Raw genomic sequence first — 19,810 nt, forward strand, 5'->3', positions numbered from 1 at the left:
CCCCCTTCCCCCCTTGGTAAGGGGATGAAGGGCGGTGGAGAACCGTAACAATATATATATTGTCGTGTCCCTGGGGTTAAGACCCCAAGAGGACAAATGGCCAAAACGAGCTATAACTCCGAGGCGTATACCCAACATGGTGGTAGTGACATGCGTGGGAATGTTCAAGGTCTTACCTGATCGGGAACACACGCAGGGGTTATCCGATCCCCACAGACACAGAGACAAGACAGCAAAATCCACAATACCAGAAAAGTAAGATTAGACAAAAAATGACTTAATGAAAATAAATGCAAGTAACAATGAAAGGTGAGGCAAAACTTAAATTCCTAAATTGAGACGTCTCCCCTCAGACTCGTATACAAATAAGGGGAAAACGAAAGTAAAAATAAAATCCCTTTTCTGATCGGCCGAACTCAGCTTTGTGTCCCCTAATGGCTGGAAGGCTGCTGGTCACCGTCTCGAACCACTGCATGGGAAATGCACAAAATGGCGCGGAATCACGCCCGCAGCCAGCCGCTGGCATGAGGCAAGCAGGCAGGATCCCCTGTTTCGCTCATGACCCCCTACTTCTCTGCAGGGTACCACCATCAACCAACACCTCCTCCTTCCACGTTGCAAACAGTCCAAAAGCCCCGACACGTCTCCTCACCAGTGCACCCGAATCCACAGCGTCCACTCGCGACAATAGCCAGAACGAGAGAGAGCAAGATGGCGTGACTGCGTCCTTTTTCCTTCACTCTCGAATCTTCCACGATGACGTCACACTCTCTGTCCAATCACCGAGCGCTACTCAATCATGAAGGCCGGGGCATGGCCTCCAAATTCGAGTCCATTTACAGTGCGATCGTTGTAGTTATTGAGCCTTTGATTTCCTGGCTGGCCGAATGTAATAAGAACTTTATGGAAAAACCACAGGGAGGCAATCACTTACAGGGGAATTTAACCTTACAGACCCTATAATTAATTAGCACAACTCTACTCCTCCATGTGGAGGCACCGAAACGATCTTACCCGGACAATCGGCCAAACTTAATGCACATCGAAGTGGCTTCGCAGCATACAGCGCACTCTAAACCTACACGATTCCATCCCGACTAAGGTATTTCATCCCTACCCCAAAAAAACACAACTATATATATATATATATATATATATATATATATATATATATATATATATATATATATATAATTATATATATTGTGTGTATATATATATATATATATATATATATATATATATATATATATATATATATATATATATATATATATATATAGAGGTGACCAAAACCAATATATATACACAAAGAATTAAGTTAAGCACCCCTACACAACGAATTAAGGTAAGCACCCCCTAATATATATTCTTTGTGTATATGTATACATTGGCATATATTCTAAGGTATGTGAGATCAAATAATGATTGGTATGACATTAGCAATTATCCATTGATGAAAGTGAGTGATCAAAGTGAAAAAAAGTGATTGGTTGAGTCAGTGATCCGATCACGTGGGTCCTACACACGTTATTGACGCAAAGATCGCTAGAGGTCTTCTCAGAACAATGACTGTACGTTAGAAAACATAAACGTCATCCACACCGTCCGTGATGGACCTATAGCTCCATACTTAAATTGAGGTGAAAATATGCCTAAAATTCCCAAAAAATTTCACCTTAAATTATTCAGAATAAAATATTGAAAACGGCATGATTGTTATGTTTTTATGTGACCATAATATCACTTCTCCAGAAAATATAGCAATATCATGGGTATATTACACTGTTTTGACGACAACAAACTTGTAATGTGCGAGGTTGTAAAAAAACGGGGGGGGGGGTGCTTAACTTAATTCTTTGTGTATATATACAGACTTGGCATTTAATATGGAATATTTTTTTTGTGGGGATGAACTTACTTTTCAAGATGTCTTAGAACCAAAAGTTCATTGGAATTATGTTGAAATTATTCTAGATTTTGTTAATGTGACCTTTAAAAGAAACAAAAACCATATTTGACATTTCGAAATAAAAAAATTTTGATCCTTGAAAGTGATGTAAACTGATATCGAATTCAATTCATGGACAGTACTGTGTTAAACTTCTGTACGTTTTCCAGAAGTATCTCTTTATTGTGCACATTAGCCAAAATTTTTTTTAACAAAAACAAAAGTTAAATTACGACTGGGATTACGGACAGTAAAATTACAGTTCAGTACTTCGTGTAACCCCCACGAGCATTCAGGAGAGCACGTACACGTTGATGCATGCTGCTCACGAGATTTGCCAAGGTTTGGACAGGAATCGCTTGCCATGCAGTGACAATAGCCTGCTGCAATTCACGCACAGAGGTCGGCTGCTGGTCCAAGTGGTCGATTTGATGCGTTAATTCTGCCTACAAGTTCTCTATCGGATTCATATCCGGGGACATGGCAGGCCACTCCATATGCTCTACACCACGGTCAGCAAGAAAGTGTTGGATCATGCGAGCACGATGAGGCCGTGCATTGTCATCTTGGAAGACGAAGTTTCCTCGAAAGGCTGCACGAGCAAATGGAAGCAATGTTTCTTCCAGAATGGCCCTATACTTGAACTGGTTCAGGTTTCCATTCAGAACAACCAGGTCAGTTTTGCCCCCTGCATGAAAAGCAGCCCAAACAATCACCCCACCACCTCCAGCTTGGACTCTTAGCACTATACAATCTTTGATGTAGGCTTCATGCACTTTTATGCGCATTCGGACGCGGCCATCTTGACGATAGACCAGAAATCTAGACTCGTCACTGAAGATCACGTGATTCCAGTGTCCTGGCTGCCATTGACGGTGCTCTCTGGCCCACTGCAATCGGCGCTGGCGGTGTTGTCTGGTCAGGTGTGGCTTTCTCAGGGGACGCCTGGCACGATAGCCTGCTTGAACCAGTCGTTGGTTGACTAGCCTTCTGGATACAGGCACATTTGTCAGTTGCTGCCACTCAGCCCTAAGCCGATTAGCTGACTTGGTACGGCCATTGCGGACTAACCGGTGCAGCTGGCGATCATCCCTCCTTGTGGTTCTGCGGGGACGTCCTGGACTCGGTATTGGAGTAGGGACACCCCTCTGAGCATTTCGTTTCAGGATCTTTGACACCTGACCTTGAGTGATGCCATTCTGCCGAGCAATAGCATGCTGTTTCATGCCGTAATTTCGTAAAGCCACCACTCCATGACAAACAGCATTGTCGAGTTGATGGACCATCTCCAGAGGAAGCGGCAATAACTTTTGGAGACGTGCAGCAGTTGTTTTCCACTAATACAGAACACAACAACCCTTGTATACCCGACTGTGAAGCCAATCATCAAATGCACCTGTCCGTACATTTTGCCACGCCACCTGTGATATAATCCTGTTGTTGACTTCTTGCTGCGGCAGACAATCAGTGTCATGGTTCTTTTAACAAATAAATCACCAAAGTGCAAAAGAAACTCACTAGATTGATATACTGAGTTAAGAAAGTAAACCCAAGTCAAGAAAAAAAAAAATCCATATTAAATGCCAAGTCTGTATGTGGTTAGGGGTTATCTATGTGTTACGTGCGTAAATTATGCCAAATTTATTATGCCAAATTATGCCAAATTATGCCAAATTATTTCCAAATCTCTTTCCTGCCTCTCCCATATCCTTCCACCTGCATTACCATTCTTTCTTGCACCTCTCATCCACCCATGTGTTCATTTTCTCAATTTAAAATTCTCAGTTTACTCCACCCCACCCTCCCTCGTACATACCTGATAATAGATGAGCAGTTACCTCACCTTTGGTCACACTCTTCCACTTCAACTAAATCATTTCCCAAGATACATTCTCGATCGCACAAAGCTTAAGAACTGCTGCAGTTTTTTTTTTAAATCAATACAGCTGGCTGTTATTCTCCAGTATTTCTACTTTTCCCCTTCTGCACAACCTGACCATTATAAAAAATGGGTCCCTCTCGAGGATCCTTGGTAAATCCCACCTTGAAAGAAGGAATTGCTCGGTGAGATGCATCAGGGTAAATCAATAAATAAATGATGATGAAAAACCCCGAGCATTGCGTGGCCGTAAACGGCAAATGGCGAGTTCTGTTGCTGAAAACAGACTCGGAGGATTCCAAGAGGCGTGGGGGCGGCAATGTGTGCACTTGTCGTGCGCAACCGCTACGGATGGATGAGATGCTCGGCCTAAAGAAGAGGAATCCCTGAGTGCAAGTGCAGCACCTTTCCATCAGCAGCCCTAATGAATCCGAGAGACGAACTTTCGATTTACTACCTCTGATTAGTGTTTGTTAGTGACGAAGCAACTTGCAGTTCGTGGGGACGATGATTCCCTCGGAGCAAGATCGGTCCACAATGCCTGATGACTGCTCGGACTAAAGCCCCCCACCTAGCCCCCCAGTGCCCTCACCTTCCCATTACCATCCCACACTGTTCCTTCCATCACGTTTTTAACGTTCCGCTCCTAGAAGCTTCTGTAAAAGAGGTAACGGATCTTTACACGATCGAGTGGGTGGAATGGGGGCATTTCGCAGGCGGCATGAATATGCGGAGGGATACAAAAAAGGCAACGCAAGGTCAGTCCAAAGAGTCTAACAGATAAGAGATTTATTTATTTATTTAAAGGCAGTGCATCGTGTCGAACTCTGTCAAGACTTAAGATAATTCAATGAGAGATGGATAAGAAAATATAATAATAATAATAAAAATAATAAAAATAAATATAATAATAATAAATATAATAATAAAAATAGTAAGAGTAATAATGATAAAAATAAATCTAATAATAATAAGAACAAATACATAAATAAACAACCACCACCACCACGTAATCTGCTCTGAGTGGGAGGTCGGAGGTTCGAACCCTATCCAAGTCAAAAATGGTACGTGCTACGTCCCAGGATAGAGCATGGAAAACACCACTGCAAGGCAATGGCAAACCACCCAGTGTGAGGCTTGCCAAGAAACTGCTTTGGCAGGACCATGCTCTCTAAAAGAGTATGTTGCATCAAATCAATAATAATAATAACTGCATTATTAATACAATTAACTATTTTTTCATGGATTTATCTATAATAATAATAATTCGTATTAGTAATAATATTCACAATAATAAACAATTCATGTTGTAACCCGAAGCTCACCTTTCAGGTTGCTCGCACAGAGAGAGCATCCTCGGGATAGAGGGGTGTGGCAAGGGAAACCTCATGTGGCTGAGCCCATAAGGAATTAAAGTAGGATTAATTGGGGCCATTTAATTAGTCATAGTGGAGTAGTAGTCTGAGGTTTCTGGTAAAAGATTATAACGACAGAGGCATCAGATCCGACTAAATATGCATGATAGACCAAGTCATTCTCCAGAAACAACATTAAACCAGCTGTCATGTCTGTAATGTGTCCGGTAAAGATCTTGCAGATTATACATCGCTGTTTGTAAAGTATCATGGCAAATCCCTGGCGCTCTCGGAGCCTTCCTGATGGTCAATTTGCCAGGCTCAGAATCGGTTAAAATCAGATCATCCGCGATGTAAATACAATGGAAAAATGAACAGAAGATTGTGGTTGTAGCTTTCCAAGTGCTGGATTGTTGGAGAAAACAAAAGAGCGTTAGACAAGTAGGAGCACAATCTTTATCTGCGACTTGTCACAGGTCTAGGAAAGCTCCGCATGCTTGTGGTTCTCGTTGGGGGGAAGGGGGTCGATTTTTGAAATGTGCACCCATTGGTCGGAGAGCTTCCGAACTCCACCCACATTTATCGCTCGACTCCACCCACCATGGCACCCAGACAAAATATGGCCGCCATCTTGGTTTTCTGGTGAGCCGAAGACATCAGGCCTGTAGGCCTCTGCTGATTATACACTGCCCGGGTTTGTTGCGCGGATTTCCATTGGCTTTGTTTTGGCCGAGTGTTACTCATGATGAGGATACCCCAAAAATCGAATCATATGTCAAATAAAAATTATTATTCAGATTTACTCAATCAGCACGCACGGTATGCGCCTCCCAGAAAAAATAGCATTAGGTAATTTTTGAACGACCCTAATATTGGGGTTAAGCAATCCGTGACTGTGTGACGAATTTGCCCGTTCTGATATAACCGTGGTGAGGCTGTCATGGATGAGAGGTGTCGAGCTAATCATTTATAGTGCTTAAATGTGTGTTTCCCAATCACACTGTTCATCTTTTAATAATGTTTTAAATGCACGTTTCCCAATCGGCCCATTACCGGATTTTAAATGTTATTTTTTTAACCCAAGTTAAAATGCCATATATATGATATGTCTGCTCATTGTCTACTGATGTCTTTGTAATTCATGAAAAAGTACACCAATGTCACTGGATGTATTTATCCTGGATTTGATTTCAGTACAAGCCCCACCATGAGTCTTAAAGATCAATGCAAAAGCAACAAACAAATAAAAGCAGTTTAAAAGCAGCATCCCATATGCCAGCATTAGTTGGTGGATGTTAAATATCCCATGTGCCCTTCGCTAAGAGTAGGCGAGCTATCGCCAGCACCTTGAACAACTTCCAAATTGCTGACCTGACTGTCTGTGTCGGAGTGGCGGTACGACCAAGATTGTAACCCGAGTCGAGAAACTGCTTTGGCAGAAGCGACACTCTGTGTAGAATATAATGTTGATGATGATGATGCCAGGCCACAAAGATAGCCCCTTTGCTAATACAGTATGATGAATGCTTTAATATGCAGCACCAGGTTGTTTTTCTCTTTCTTGGAAACAAAGTTGCGTTTCTTGTTTTGTCATCATAACACTTGATAAATGTGACCGCAGCACATGGCTGCAGGTGGCATCATTTTCTGGGGGTGCATCAGTGCCGCTGATGCAGTGCCCCCCTGCAGTTTTGAGCAATAATTCGGAATTTTGCCCGCGATGCCAGCCAACGCTCACCTACTCTTTGCAAAACACCCCGTGGCATCTTTAACGTTCACCAACTAATGCAAGCATATGGTGTATGGTCCCAGGGAGGGCACACACCTCGATTAATTGCCCTGCGCAGGAAGTACCATTACGACAGCTTATCGTTGGGTCGAGATTCAAACTGCTGGGTCGAGGCTGACAGCTCAGAGGCAAGTGTGCATACCTCTCGGCCATCCTATCAGCCATGATTGTACTTTGAGGAAAACAACATGGTATTCCTACAAATTTGCTGCAAGAGTTTTTTTTTTCGGGAAATTTGCTGAAGGTTATTTTCTCGGCAATTTGTAGCAATTTATTTCTTGCAATCGTGACAGCACTGCAATATGGTATGATGTCCACGGATATAAGAAAAAGGTGTAGAAACGCAAAAAAACATACAGAGCCTAAATTGGAGCACACGCCAGTGCAAGTGCAAGTAATGAAATCATCAACCCTGTGGTGAACACCAAATAACATCGTTTCCTTCCTTCTTACCAATTAACCACCACACACCTGATACTGTTATCAAGTTGCTCGAGGGACTGCTAGAAGGAGCTAATGTCGGCCCAGACACTGGGACCTGCCAATTTGCACGTTTAAGGTCGTATGAACGGGTGCGGACCCCTTGTATACATCACGCCGAGGCTTGCAGCCTTGAATTCAATTCCCGGCAGAGATGATGTGCGTATACAGCGCAGTGGGGAATGAAATCTTTTTCAAAAGCCCAAAATGCACGGTCCTTCCGCAGTATAGAACCTCAAGCTGGCAGAGCGTGCCGCCAACAGACTGAGAAGATGTGGTCACCCATCCGGTAAATTGTCTGGACCTTGAAATCCACTTGGGTTGGCTCCTGCACGGAGACGCTGCGGCGTCTGAAGACTCATGTACTGCGATCTCCATCCCTGGTCGATGCTCTAAAGGGTCTGTCCGAAACCCGAAAGCCATTGCTCCAACTCGTACTCCCGGGAGAAAAGAGCTTGGTGTCAACTTCAATTTGACAGGTGAACATATTGAAGCTTGTTCTGTTGCCATCGCGATACCCATTTCCCAGCAACCCTCGATGGCTTTTGCATTTGACATGATTTGTGAAGAAATCGTTCCGGAATGCTCACCACCCCTGCCACGATCTCATAACGCAATGGCCACAGTGAAACACAGCTCACAGAACATAGCGATCGGTCGCAAACTGCAAGTATCGCACATCTGGGTTCATTGTTTTGCATTGAAAAATATTTGTTACAACACCATTAATTCCGACATTGCTCCACGTAATGCTCCAAGAAAATCCCTTTGGACGAGTCCTAATCAGAACCGGCTAGGAGAATAAAGCGGAGATCTAAATGTAACATATAAAGGGCGAGATAATCATTTATACAAGGCAGGTCGTTTTTCATTATGTTCGTATTGTATCTCGAGATTTTCTTGATGCAAAAGTTTTCCTTTCTCACAAAGAGAAAAACATGCAAATTCGAGTGAAGGAGCCGAGTCCCTGTGCTAGTGACATCACTCGTCAACACTTGGGACACAAAGGTCGCCGCCAGGTTGTGAAGAGCCTTGTGTATAATCGCTGTACGGGAACCACGCGTAACGAGACAGCGAGGTAGTGGAGAGAGAGGTCACAAGCCCTGATTAACTCTCGATAACGATAGCTCGTCATAAAGTCATCGCTCAAATCGCGGAGTTTTAGCGACGATTCCCGCACGTGAACCACAAACCATTAGTACACGGGGTGGAAACCTCATGGCATTGGGTCGAGGGGTCGCAGGAGTACACATCGGATACTCGAGGACATGTGTCGCCCAATCGCAACGGCCACATTACACTCTACTGGAGTTCAGTATCTAAGTTTTGTGCTTTGCCTATGTTACGTTGCTGTAAATTGCCAAATTTTTGTTAAAGGATAATATGAACCTTAATATTAACCTTAACCCCACCGCCAATTATTAAGGTCCTGGAACACCACTTCATACGTCAAATCACCATTGTGATACATTCAACTTTCTCTCTCCTCCAATGCAATGTTTTCTTTGACAGGAGGATACTTGGTGATGTGTCGTTTCATGGCAAATGAATGCCGAACGTGCTTTGCAATTGCCTCCCCAGTGGAATTCAAGGGGCGGAACAATGCAATTTGGCCAGGGTACTAGGTTGCTCTTTTAGGAAAGGAAAGGGATCATTGACGTCCACAAGTGATAGTAAACAAAGGGCAGTCAGCATAGGTTCCTCTTTAATGCAACACCTTGCGTGTACAGCACCAACACGACTAATTGGATTGCATTCTGTCAGAAATCGAACCCCAACTAGACAAGTCAAGGTTGTCCGTCCTATATTCTCTGTTGCTGCATCCTACGTGCATACATAAAAAATATAAGCGTTATATATTTGATTAATTGGTTTGTGAAAGACTTTTATATATTTAATGAAGTGGATTGTGGTTGATAAGCAGCTAAATAATTCAATCAAAAATTAATGATGAGTAATGATTAATGTCCTCTTTAAAAGTAATTATGATTAAACATCGTTTCCTTCCGTTTCGTTTCCTTTAAAATTAAAAGATTAAAAATTAATGACCTCTTTATTTAAACGTTTACATCGACAGTAATTTTCAATGTAAATCCAGCAAAGGTTATAAAATAAGAGGGGGAAGAGGCATGTGTTAACATTGCCAAGCAACCAGTTTCAGTGTAAGCTCCATTGACTTGGGTCACATGACCTGCAGTGAGCAGAGCGAGTCTGCACTGGCAAACTTTTATTCCTGGATATTTTCGTTTATAGACATTTTCGGTGGGTTTTGTGACTTTCCTTGGATATTGGCTTTGTGTTACATCGATGTGCGAATTTTCAGTGCTCTACCCCATCTGGAAGGGAATAAACACGTTTATTAGTGAGCAGCTTGAATATCATTACAACCGGAGTAATTGCTTGCACACTACGAGCATCTATGCGGTGCATCCAACGTGCAGACAAAATAGATATAAGCTTTATAGATTTGATGAAGTGGATTGTGAAAGAGCTTTATATTCAAGAGCACCACAGTACAATGATATGAAAGCCAAAATACAAACTAAATAATAAACAGCAATCAGAGATTGCAAACCCTCGCCAGTATGTATTTTCAGTGATTTGTAAGGCTTTTGTGCTAAAATAAATATGGCGGCCGAACCATGTGACCGATAACGTCATCATTATTTTTTTTTTCTAAACTAATTTATTCCTAGATTATGCTCTAGAAATTTCATCCTGATCGGATGAGGTTTTGTACTTGTCAAATTATGACGTCATAAAGGAGGCACCTATTTACATCATAATTAACATATTTTATTCCCCATGGAGAGTTCTTTACAATGAGCCATGTCTCAATTTTTTCTATTCAGCACTTTTGGAGATATAGAGGTGCAAAGTTTTTCGGTTTTTCCAAGATGGCGGCCGAACCACGTGACGGATTACGTCATCATTAAAAAAAAATGTCTCCACCAGTTTATGCCGACATGGCGCTCAAGAAATTTCATCTTGATAGGATGAAGTTTTGTACTTGTCGAATTATGACGTCATATTTGAGGCACCTATTTCCATCATCATTAACATATTTTATTCCCCATGGAGAGTTCTTTACAATGAGCCATGTCTCAATTTTTTCTATTCAGCGCTTTTGGAGATATAGATGTGCAATTTTTTTCGGTTTTTCCAAGATGGCGGCCGAACCACGTGATCTATTACGTCATAATTATCATTTAAAAATTACACAGGTGGAGTTGCACCTATGGGGAAAATTTGCTGTCAATCGGACCAAAAGTTGCTGAGAAAATCATATTTATTCTGTGCGGACAAACAAACAGACAAACAGACAAACGGACTCAGATGCAATACCCTCTCCTCTGGCGAGGGTAAAAATGTTGCATATTCAAAATTAACTTAATCAAACAATGACCAAAAATACACATACAATACTAGAACGGTACTCAGTAGAAAGCATACCTCCGCCTGGTTGGCCATATCACTCAAAGTTGAAGAATCACTTAAAAATTATACTGGCTGGATCTGGATCCGGAACTTCACCAAAATTGAATCGATTATCCCTCCTCACACACAACCTGTCCACCAATTTCGTCCAAATCCATCCATAACGTTTTGAGATATCCTGCTATGCATCGTTTTTGGCCCGATCTCCCAATGGCGAAGAAACACTTTAAAAATTCTAGTAGTTTTCTTGTCACATACTCTACATCTCTGCCAAATTTCGTCCGAATCCGTCCACAACTTTTTGAGATATTTTGTTCACAGACAAACGGACAGACAAACGGACAGATGAAAAATCACTCATAGAGCGACACTTGACAAAAGAGAACAAAGCAGAATGGCACTTAATAGAGAATCCTTTTGACCCCACAAATAATTGGTGGTTGAATTCAGATAGCTGATATGAAAATCCAATTCAAATTTCAAGGCAATCGGATGAAAATTGAGGCTTTTAGAAATTTGAAAAAAGTGGTTGACCTTTGGCCTATTTCACCTTTTGGCCTATGCTGATCTCAAAAACAGTTGTTGGTTGAATTCAGTTAACTGACATGTAAATCTCATTCAAATTGACCAGCTTGCCTTGACCAGCTTGCGCCTGTAAAAACCAAAACAGTTTCTTTCACCCATTCTGCTCCCTGGTTTACCCCTGAACTCCGCCTGATGAAAGTTCGTGCTCGCCAACTTGAAAGACTCCGCAATAAAACAGGTCTCACAGTTCACTCCCAAGCCTACAAGGACCACCTACAACACTACAAAGATGCCCTCTCCCACGCCCGCTCCGCCTACTACTCTCAAATTATCCACTCTGGCTCCAGAAACCCAAAAGCACTCTTCTCGACAATAAACAAACTCCTCCGCCCCCTGGACACCACCACCCAGTCATTCAAAGTAGACAACTGCATCTCCTTCCTTTCTTTCTTCCAACGCAAAATTGACAACATCTACAACAGCTTGACCACCGCCGCAACCGCTCCCCCTCCAACCACCTGCCCCCCCTTATCCTGCCTTCCCCTGTCTCAATTCTCCCCGGTCTCCCCTACTGACCTCTCTGAACTCCTCATAGGAATGAAAACTGCCACCTGCACTCTTGACCCCATCCCCTCCAGCTTTGTCAAGGCCTCCCTCCCTGCTCTCTCTCCACTTATCATTGCAACAATAAACTCCTCCCTGTCTACAGGCATCATCCCACCATCCCTCAAAATTGCTGCTGTTACCCCCATTCTAAAAAAATCTGGTCTAAACCCTGACACCCTAAATAACTTCAGACCCATCTCCAACCTACCCTTTCTGTCAAAAGTTTTGGAACGCGCTGTAGCCACTCAACTCAAACATCACCTCTCTGCCAATAACCTGTATGAAACATTCCAATCCGGATTCCGCTCCAACCACAGTACTGAAACTGCTCTCCTCAAAATCACCAACGACCTTCTCCTCTCCTCTGACGCTGGCAACCTCAACATTCTCGTCCTCCTCGACCTCAGCGCTGCCTTTGACACCATCGATCACACCATCCTCCTCACCCGACTTGAATCCACCTTTAACGTTACCGGCACTGCCCTCTCTTGGATTAAATCATACCTCTCTGACAGACGCCAGTTCATCTCCATCAATAACTGCAAATCCCCCACTGCTCCCCTCCCCCAAGGTGTCCCCCAAGGTTCAGTTCTTGGCCCCCTCCTCTTCATCCTTTACCTGTCCCCCCCCTCGGTCACTTAATCCGCCGTCATGGTCTCCAATTCCACTGCTTCGCCGATGACATCCAGCTTTTCATCTCCACCAAGTCCGTCTCCACCGACACCCACTCTATCCTGACAAACTGCATCTCTGAAATAAAATCCTGGCTTCAAATCAACTTCCTCAAGCTTAACTGTGATAAATCTGAAATAATCATCATTGGCCCAAAAACGCTCACAAAATCCACCCATAACTTTGCCCTCAACATCGACGGTATCCCAGTATCCACCTCCCCTCTCATCCGGAATCTTGGCGTCATCTTTGACCAAACCCTCTCCTTCGACAAATACACTAAACAGATCACAAAGACAGCCTTCTTTCACCTGAAAAACATCGCCCGTCTCCGCTCATCCCTCTCCTCCACGGCTGCAGAAACCCTCATCCACGCCTTCATCACCTCCCGTCTAGACTACTGCAATAGCCTCCTCTATGGTTCACCCTCAACAATCACCAATAAACTCCAATACATTCAGAACTCCGCTGCCCGTCTACTCACCCATTCCCGGACCCGTGACCACATCACCCCCGTCCTTTACAAGCTTCACTGGCTCCCCATCTCCCAGAGAATCCAGTACAAAATCCTCCTCTTGACCTACAAAGCCCTCCATAACCTGGCCCCATCCTACCTGGCTGACCTCCTCTCCAGATACACTCCCACCCGCAACCTCCGCTCTGCTGGTACCAACCTCCTGACCCCCCCCCCCATCCGGACCAAATTCAGATCCTGGGGGGACAGGGCCTTCTCCATCGCTGCTCCCACCCTCTGGAACTCACTACCTCACACCATCAGAGACTCCTCCTCACTCACCACATTCAAAACATCACTCAAGACCCACCTGTTCAGCACTGCATTCAACATTCAACCCACAGCATTTAACCCCTGACTATCTCTTCTCCTTCTCCCTCCTTTTGCTTTAAATATTTCCCTATTGATTCTTGTCTTTTTGCAATTGTTGTTTTCATGTTTTGTTATGCATTATGTTTTGCACTCTGTCAAAGCGCCTTTGGGCTTCATGAAAAGCGCTATACAAAATAAATGAATTATTATTATTATTAAATTTCAAGTGAATCGGATGAAAATTGTGGATTTTAGAAATTTGAAAAAAGTGGTTAACCTTTGGCCTATGTTGATCTTATGTCCTACGTTGATCTCAAAAATGGTTGGTGGTTGAATTCAGTTAGCTGATATGAAAATCCTATTCAAATTTCAAGTCAATCGGATGAAAATTGAGGATTTTAGAAATTCGAAAAAGTGGTTGACCTTTGGCCTATGTTGACCTTTTGACCTTTTGACCCCCAAAAATATAGGATTTTGTCGGACCACAAACTCTACCATTTGGTGAAGTTTCGTGAAGATCGGTTTAAAATTGTGACCTGTAGGCAAGTATAAGTGAGCGGACAGACAAAAACACAAACACACAAACCAGAGTGAGCACCATACTTGCAGAAAAAAAAAAAAAAATTGGCAAGTAACAAACATGAAAAATCACTCATAGAGTGACACTTGGCAAAACAGTATAAAGTAGAATGCCTCTCAGTAGAGAATACTTTTGACCTCAAAAATAATTTGTGGTTGAATTCAGTGACCTGATTTGTAAATAGTCTTCAAAGTTTAAGTTAATCTGAGAAAATTGACAATCTTAAAAATTTGGCTTATGTTGACTTCAAAAATAGTTGGTGGTTGCTTTCAGTAAGCTAATATGCAAATCCTATTCAGATTTCAAGTCAATCGGATGAAAATTGAGGATTTTAGAAATTTGAAAAAAGTGGTCGACCTTTGGCCTATGTTGACCTTTTGGCCTAAGCTAATCTCAAAAATAGTTGGTGGTTGAATTCAGTTAGCCGATATGTAAATCCTCTTCAAATTTCAAGTCAATCGGATGAAAATTGAGAATTTGAGAAATTTAAAAAAGTGGTTGACCTTTGGCCTATGTTGACCTTTTGGCCTATGCTGATCTCAAAAATAGTTTGTGGTTGAATACAATTCGCCGACATGTATATCCTATTCAAATTTCAAGTCAATCGGATGAGAATTGAGGATTTTAGAAATTTGAAAAAAGAGGTTGACCTTTGGCCTATGTTGATCTTTTGACCTTTTGACCCTAAAAATATATAGGATTTTGTCGGACGACGAACTCCACCATTTGGTAAAGGTTCGTGAATATCGGTTTAAAATTGTGACCTGTAGGCAAGTATAAGTGAGTGGACAGACAAACAAACACACAAACACAAACACAAACACAAACACACACACACACACACACACACACACACACACACACACACACACACACACACACACACACACACACACACACACACACACACACACACACCGGAGTGATCAACATACTTGCAATTTTTTATTTTTTTTTGCGAAGCAACAAACAGACAGGGGTGGAAACATAACCATCATCCACCTTTGGTAGCGGAGGTAACGAGTTGTTTTTGTGTTAATTATTTGATTTTTGTCAAATCCAATTACATATCCCTGGGCCAATTGCCCAAAATTAACTGGACTAGCTAAACGTCACAATAAAAAATTGCAATTCTTAATCAAATCGATGTTAAAATAAGTGATGGGTACTCTGGTCAATCGGTGGGAAAACTGGCAATGCTTGCGCGTTATGGAGCAGCACTTTCACATTGCGTTCGAAGGTGAATTCTTTGTCGGGAATCAAACCAATTGCGTTTAACCACATGTATTCCGTACGCAGAATGGAAATGTACGAGCATATACAAAGGTGCAACAGTCATCAAATCAATGTTAAAACTGGAGGTGCTCAGGGACATTGGTGGGGAGAGGGACGGATCTCGGCTCAAGCGTTGATACTTCCGCGTCGTGTATGCAAAGGTTTCAGTGTCCACCACCAATTTGTCCATCATTGCCATGTTGTGCTCTTTGAGTAAATCTTGGCTGAAACTCTTAACCTCAATTTAGAGCTTAAATATTTAGAGCTTCTCAATATCCCGAAGATACGGGTTTGGGACAGAAAAATTGGCGAAAAACACGAACAGGAAAAAAAGAGCAAAAATAGCAAATGAACAGCAAAAACAAAAAGAGCAAAAATAGCAAATGAACAGCAAAAACAAAAAGAGCAAAAATAGCAAATGAACAGCAAAAACAAAAAGAGCAAAAATCACTTCTTTCTGGTTTGGAGTTCGGTGCACGGAGACGACTGATCGGCTCTCGCTCCGACCAGTTCACCTAAGCTAAGTTCGCCGCATCAGTTACGTTGTGTTTTACCGTTATATTTTTATTCCTGTTTTTCTGTTCATGTTTTTCATCTATTTCTTCTGTCCCAAACAGTATCCTGCTGCGTCGAATCATTTAAGTTGCCTCCCGAGTCAAGTTGGGCCGACTGGTGATAGTCGAATGTAATTCCCCTCCGTTTTTTGCCTCGTTTCACTCCTTTTATCCGAGGTATTGTTACTTCTGATCGCTCAGCTCAATCCATTTCCCCTCTTCCCTCAAATATACAATAAAACATATCTCTCCTTCTTTACTCGGGAAGCAAAACGCAACAACCAAACCCCACATCAGGAAACAAAGATCCAAACTCTTATCTCAGTGCTCAGTTACTCATTTCTCTATCCCTTATCCTCGATATCCCCAAACTGAATATTCACTGGATAAAAGCTTTCGCTTCCTTAAAATCTCTTTACAACATAAAGAAACTAGAACACCACTCAGTAGAGCGCATACACCCCCGCCATGGGTGGCCGCTGCTGAGCCCCACCTTCCAATGGTAAAAAATCCTTCAAAAAATTCCTGGATCTGGAATAATATCCTGAGCTTCACCAAAAACCTTCCTCATCCCAAGGGCAATCATCCCACCAACTTTCATCCAAATCCGTTCAGAACTTTTCCAGATATCTTGTTCACAAACACACGAACATACGAACACACATACGCACGGACGGACACGATCGGATGCATTACTCCCTGGCGGGAGTAAAAATGCTTCCAGAATGTATCTTAAAATGCCTTACTCTGCTTATTACTCCATCAGGAACAACCCATTCATTATTATTCATCAAAATCTCTTCTTTTTCTCTTTGTCAAGGCTTATTTTCCAAAACCTCCTCACTCCCAAGTGCTTAGTTCATCCAGCCTCCTCTTTCACTCATCCAGCCTCCTCTTTCACTCATCCAGCCTCCTCTTTCACTCATCCAGCCTCCTCTTTCACTCATCCAGCCTCCTCTTTCACTTGCAGCTAAATTTTCCTCCATGCCTTCAACCAAAAATATTCTCACCACCAGCCCACCCATGAAGTTTGTCGCAGGTTAGCCAGTCTGGGATTACTGAGGCATCAATTTTTCAGAGGCTGTTTCCCTTCATGTCCATTTTCAGAAGCTTTGTTTTCCTTCACCAAAAATCTCCCCTTCACTTCCATTCATGGTGACCGGCCCCTCCATGTCAGTACCATCACCACCATCTGCTCCCCCCTCGTCCTGTCCCCACCCTAGCTTCGCCCCTAACCCCCCTCCCTCTCGCCACATACCTCCCACATCCTACAGGCTCCTCCCCCCCCCCCGGCCCCACACCCTCTCCTCTCCACATCCCTACGTCCTATCAGCAGCTACTTCCCCCTGTCCCTAACTGTGTGGACCTCAAACATCCAGGACCTCGACTACCACCTGACATCTCTCAATCCAGGCTGCTGCCGATAAACAGGACATAATCTGTTTAACAGAATCATTCTTCCCATAGGACATCCATAACTCCTTAGTGTTTCTTACTGACTATTGTCTCCTCTGGTTTGATCGACTTGAACCCCATCCTCACGGAGGACTTGCATTGTACATCAAGAATTCCAATTCCCACTCTCCGGTATTGCTATTACACCTCTGAAACCCCAGGAGTATCTCTGGCTGCGACTTGCCCTCCCTTCCCACCTCATGTTTGTCTGTGTTGTTCCATCCTTCCAACAGTGATGACTCAATCTCTATCTCTCTCAGATGACATGGACCAACATTTAACAACTCATCCCAACCCTCTCTTCCTTATATGTGGTGATTTCAATTGTCACCATGCGAATTGGCTGGATGTTAGTACTTCTCTCACACATCTGCAAAGGACTTCTGTGACTCCATTGGACTGCCTCAAACTGTGAACTTTCCCACCGGGATTTCTTCGAATGGCAAATCTTCCCTTTACTTCTGGATTTGGTGATGACCAACTTCCCTGCCAATGTATCTTGCTCCTCATCTGCCCCAATTAGCTCATCTGATCATGTGCTTGTGAAGGTCATCATCTCGCTTGCCATTCTCAGAGAACAGCCTCAGTGCTGGCGAGTCTTGCAGTTCACTCAGACAAACTGGCAGGGACTGCAAAGAGCCATCACATGTCATGGCTGGTCTCCTATATCTACCACCACTGGTATTAATTCAGCCTTGGAATTCTTCCACATAAACCTGTTCCCTCTTATTATCATACCCATATTATCATAGTCATCATGCCCATCCTCCTGCCGTTGGTACTCTAAATACTGTGATGAGGAATTGCCAACTTTCATTCTTCTCTGGGAAGACAAAACCAAACAAAGCCCCCTTTGTTAGTATGCAGTGCATTCAGAAAGTATTCAGACCGCTTCTCTTTTTTCACATTTTGTTATGTTGCAGCCTTATGCAGAAATGGTTTAAATTCATTTTTTCCCTCATCAATCTGCACTCAATACCCCATAATGACAAAGAGAAAACAGGATTTTAGAAAGTTTTGCAAATTTATTTTAAAAACAACAACTGAAATATCACATTGACATAAGTATTCAGACCCTTAACTCAGTACTTAGTTGAAGCACCTTTGGCAGCGATTACAGCCTCGAGACTTCTTGGGTATGACGCGACAAGCTTTGTACACCTGGATTTGGGGATTTTCTGCCATTCTTCTCTGCAGATCCTCTCAAGCTCTGTCAGGTTGGATGGGGACCGTTGGTGGACAGCCATTTTCAGGTCTCTCCAGAGATGTTCGATTGGGATCAAGTCAGGGCTCTGGCTGGGCCACTCAATGACCTTCACAGAGTTGTCCCTAAGCCACTCCTGTGTTGTCTTGGCTGTGTGCTTAGGGTCATTGTCCTGTTGGAAGGTGAACCTTCGGCCCAGTCAGAGATCCTGAGCGCTCTGTTTCAGGTTTTGATTAAGTATATCTCTGTACTTTGCTCCGTTCATTGTTCCCTCAACCCTGACCAGTCCCCTAGCCCCTGCTGCTGAAAAACACCCCCACAGCATGATGCTGCCGCCACCATGCTTCACCGTTGGGATGGTATTGGGCAGGTGATGAGCGGTGCCCGGTTTCCTCCAGACATGACGCTTAGAATTGAGGCCAAACAGTTCAATCTTGGTTTCATCAGACCACGGAATCTTGTTTCTCACAGTCTGAGAGTCCTTTAGGTGCTTTTTTGCAAACTCCAAGTGGGCTTTCATGTGTCTTTCACTGAGGAGAGGCTTCCGTCTGGCCACTTTGCAATAACTAATGCTCTTGTGGCTGAATGGAAGCAAATCCATGCAGCAATGTTCCAACATCTAGTGGAAAGCCTTCCCAGAAGAGTGGAGGCTGTTATAGCAGCGGTAGGAGGCTGTCATTGCAGAGGTAGAAAACACATGGACACTGCTAGGACTTCCAGGAAAGAAGTCGGTATTTCAAAAAAGTGGATCTGGGGTGAATTTGCGGGGGTAGAAAAGATCAAGGTTTTGGATGGGGGAAGATAAGAGATGGTGGTGAACAGCTGTTTTAAAGACCTGGAGGGAGGAGTGGGATTGAAGAGAGTGTGGGAGTTTGTTCCAGAGGCGGGAGAAAAGAGGAATGAAAGAGTGAAGGTGAGCAGAGAGTCTTGATTTTGGCAGTTTCACCGTAAAAGGGTTGCTGGCAGATCTTGTGTGACCTGTAGGAATATTTGGGGGACAGAGCATAGACAGAGCTAGGCCAGAGAGGAGTCGATAGAAGACAGAAAGACCACCAACCTGCCTGCAGTGAGTGAGTGAAAGGCCCTCGGAGTTAGCTTCATTGCGGGACATTCCAACAATTCTGAAAGCTTTGGTTTCAACAGGTTGGTAGTCTTTCTGTCTTCTACCGACTCCTCTCCAAATTCTATTAATTACATGCTATTGAAACATGAGTACATCTA

This window comes from Myxine glutinosa, chromosome 8 (assembly GCF_964187855.1).
Source record: "Myxine glutinosa chromosome 8, kmMyxGlut1.1, whole genome shotgun sequence".
In the NCBI taxonomy this organism is placed as follows: Eukaryota; Metazoa; Chordata; class Myxini; order Myxiniformes; family Myxinidae; genus Myxine; species Myxine glutinosa.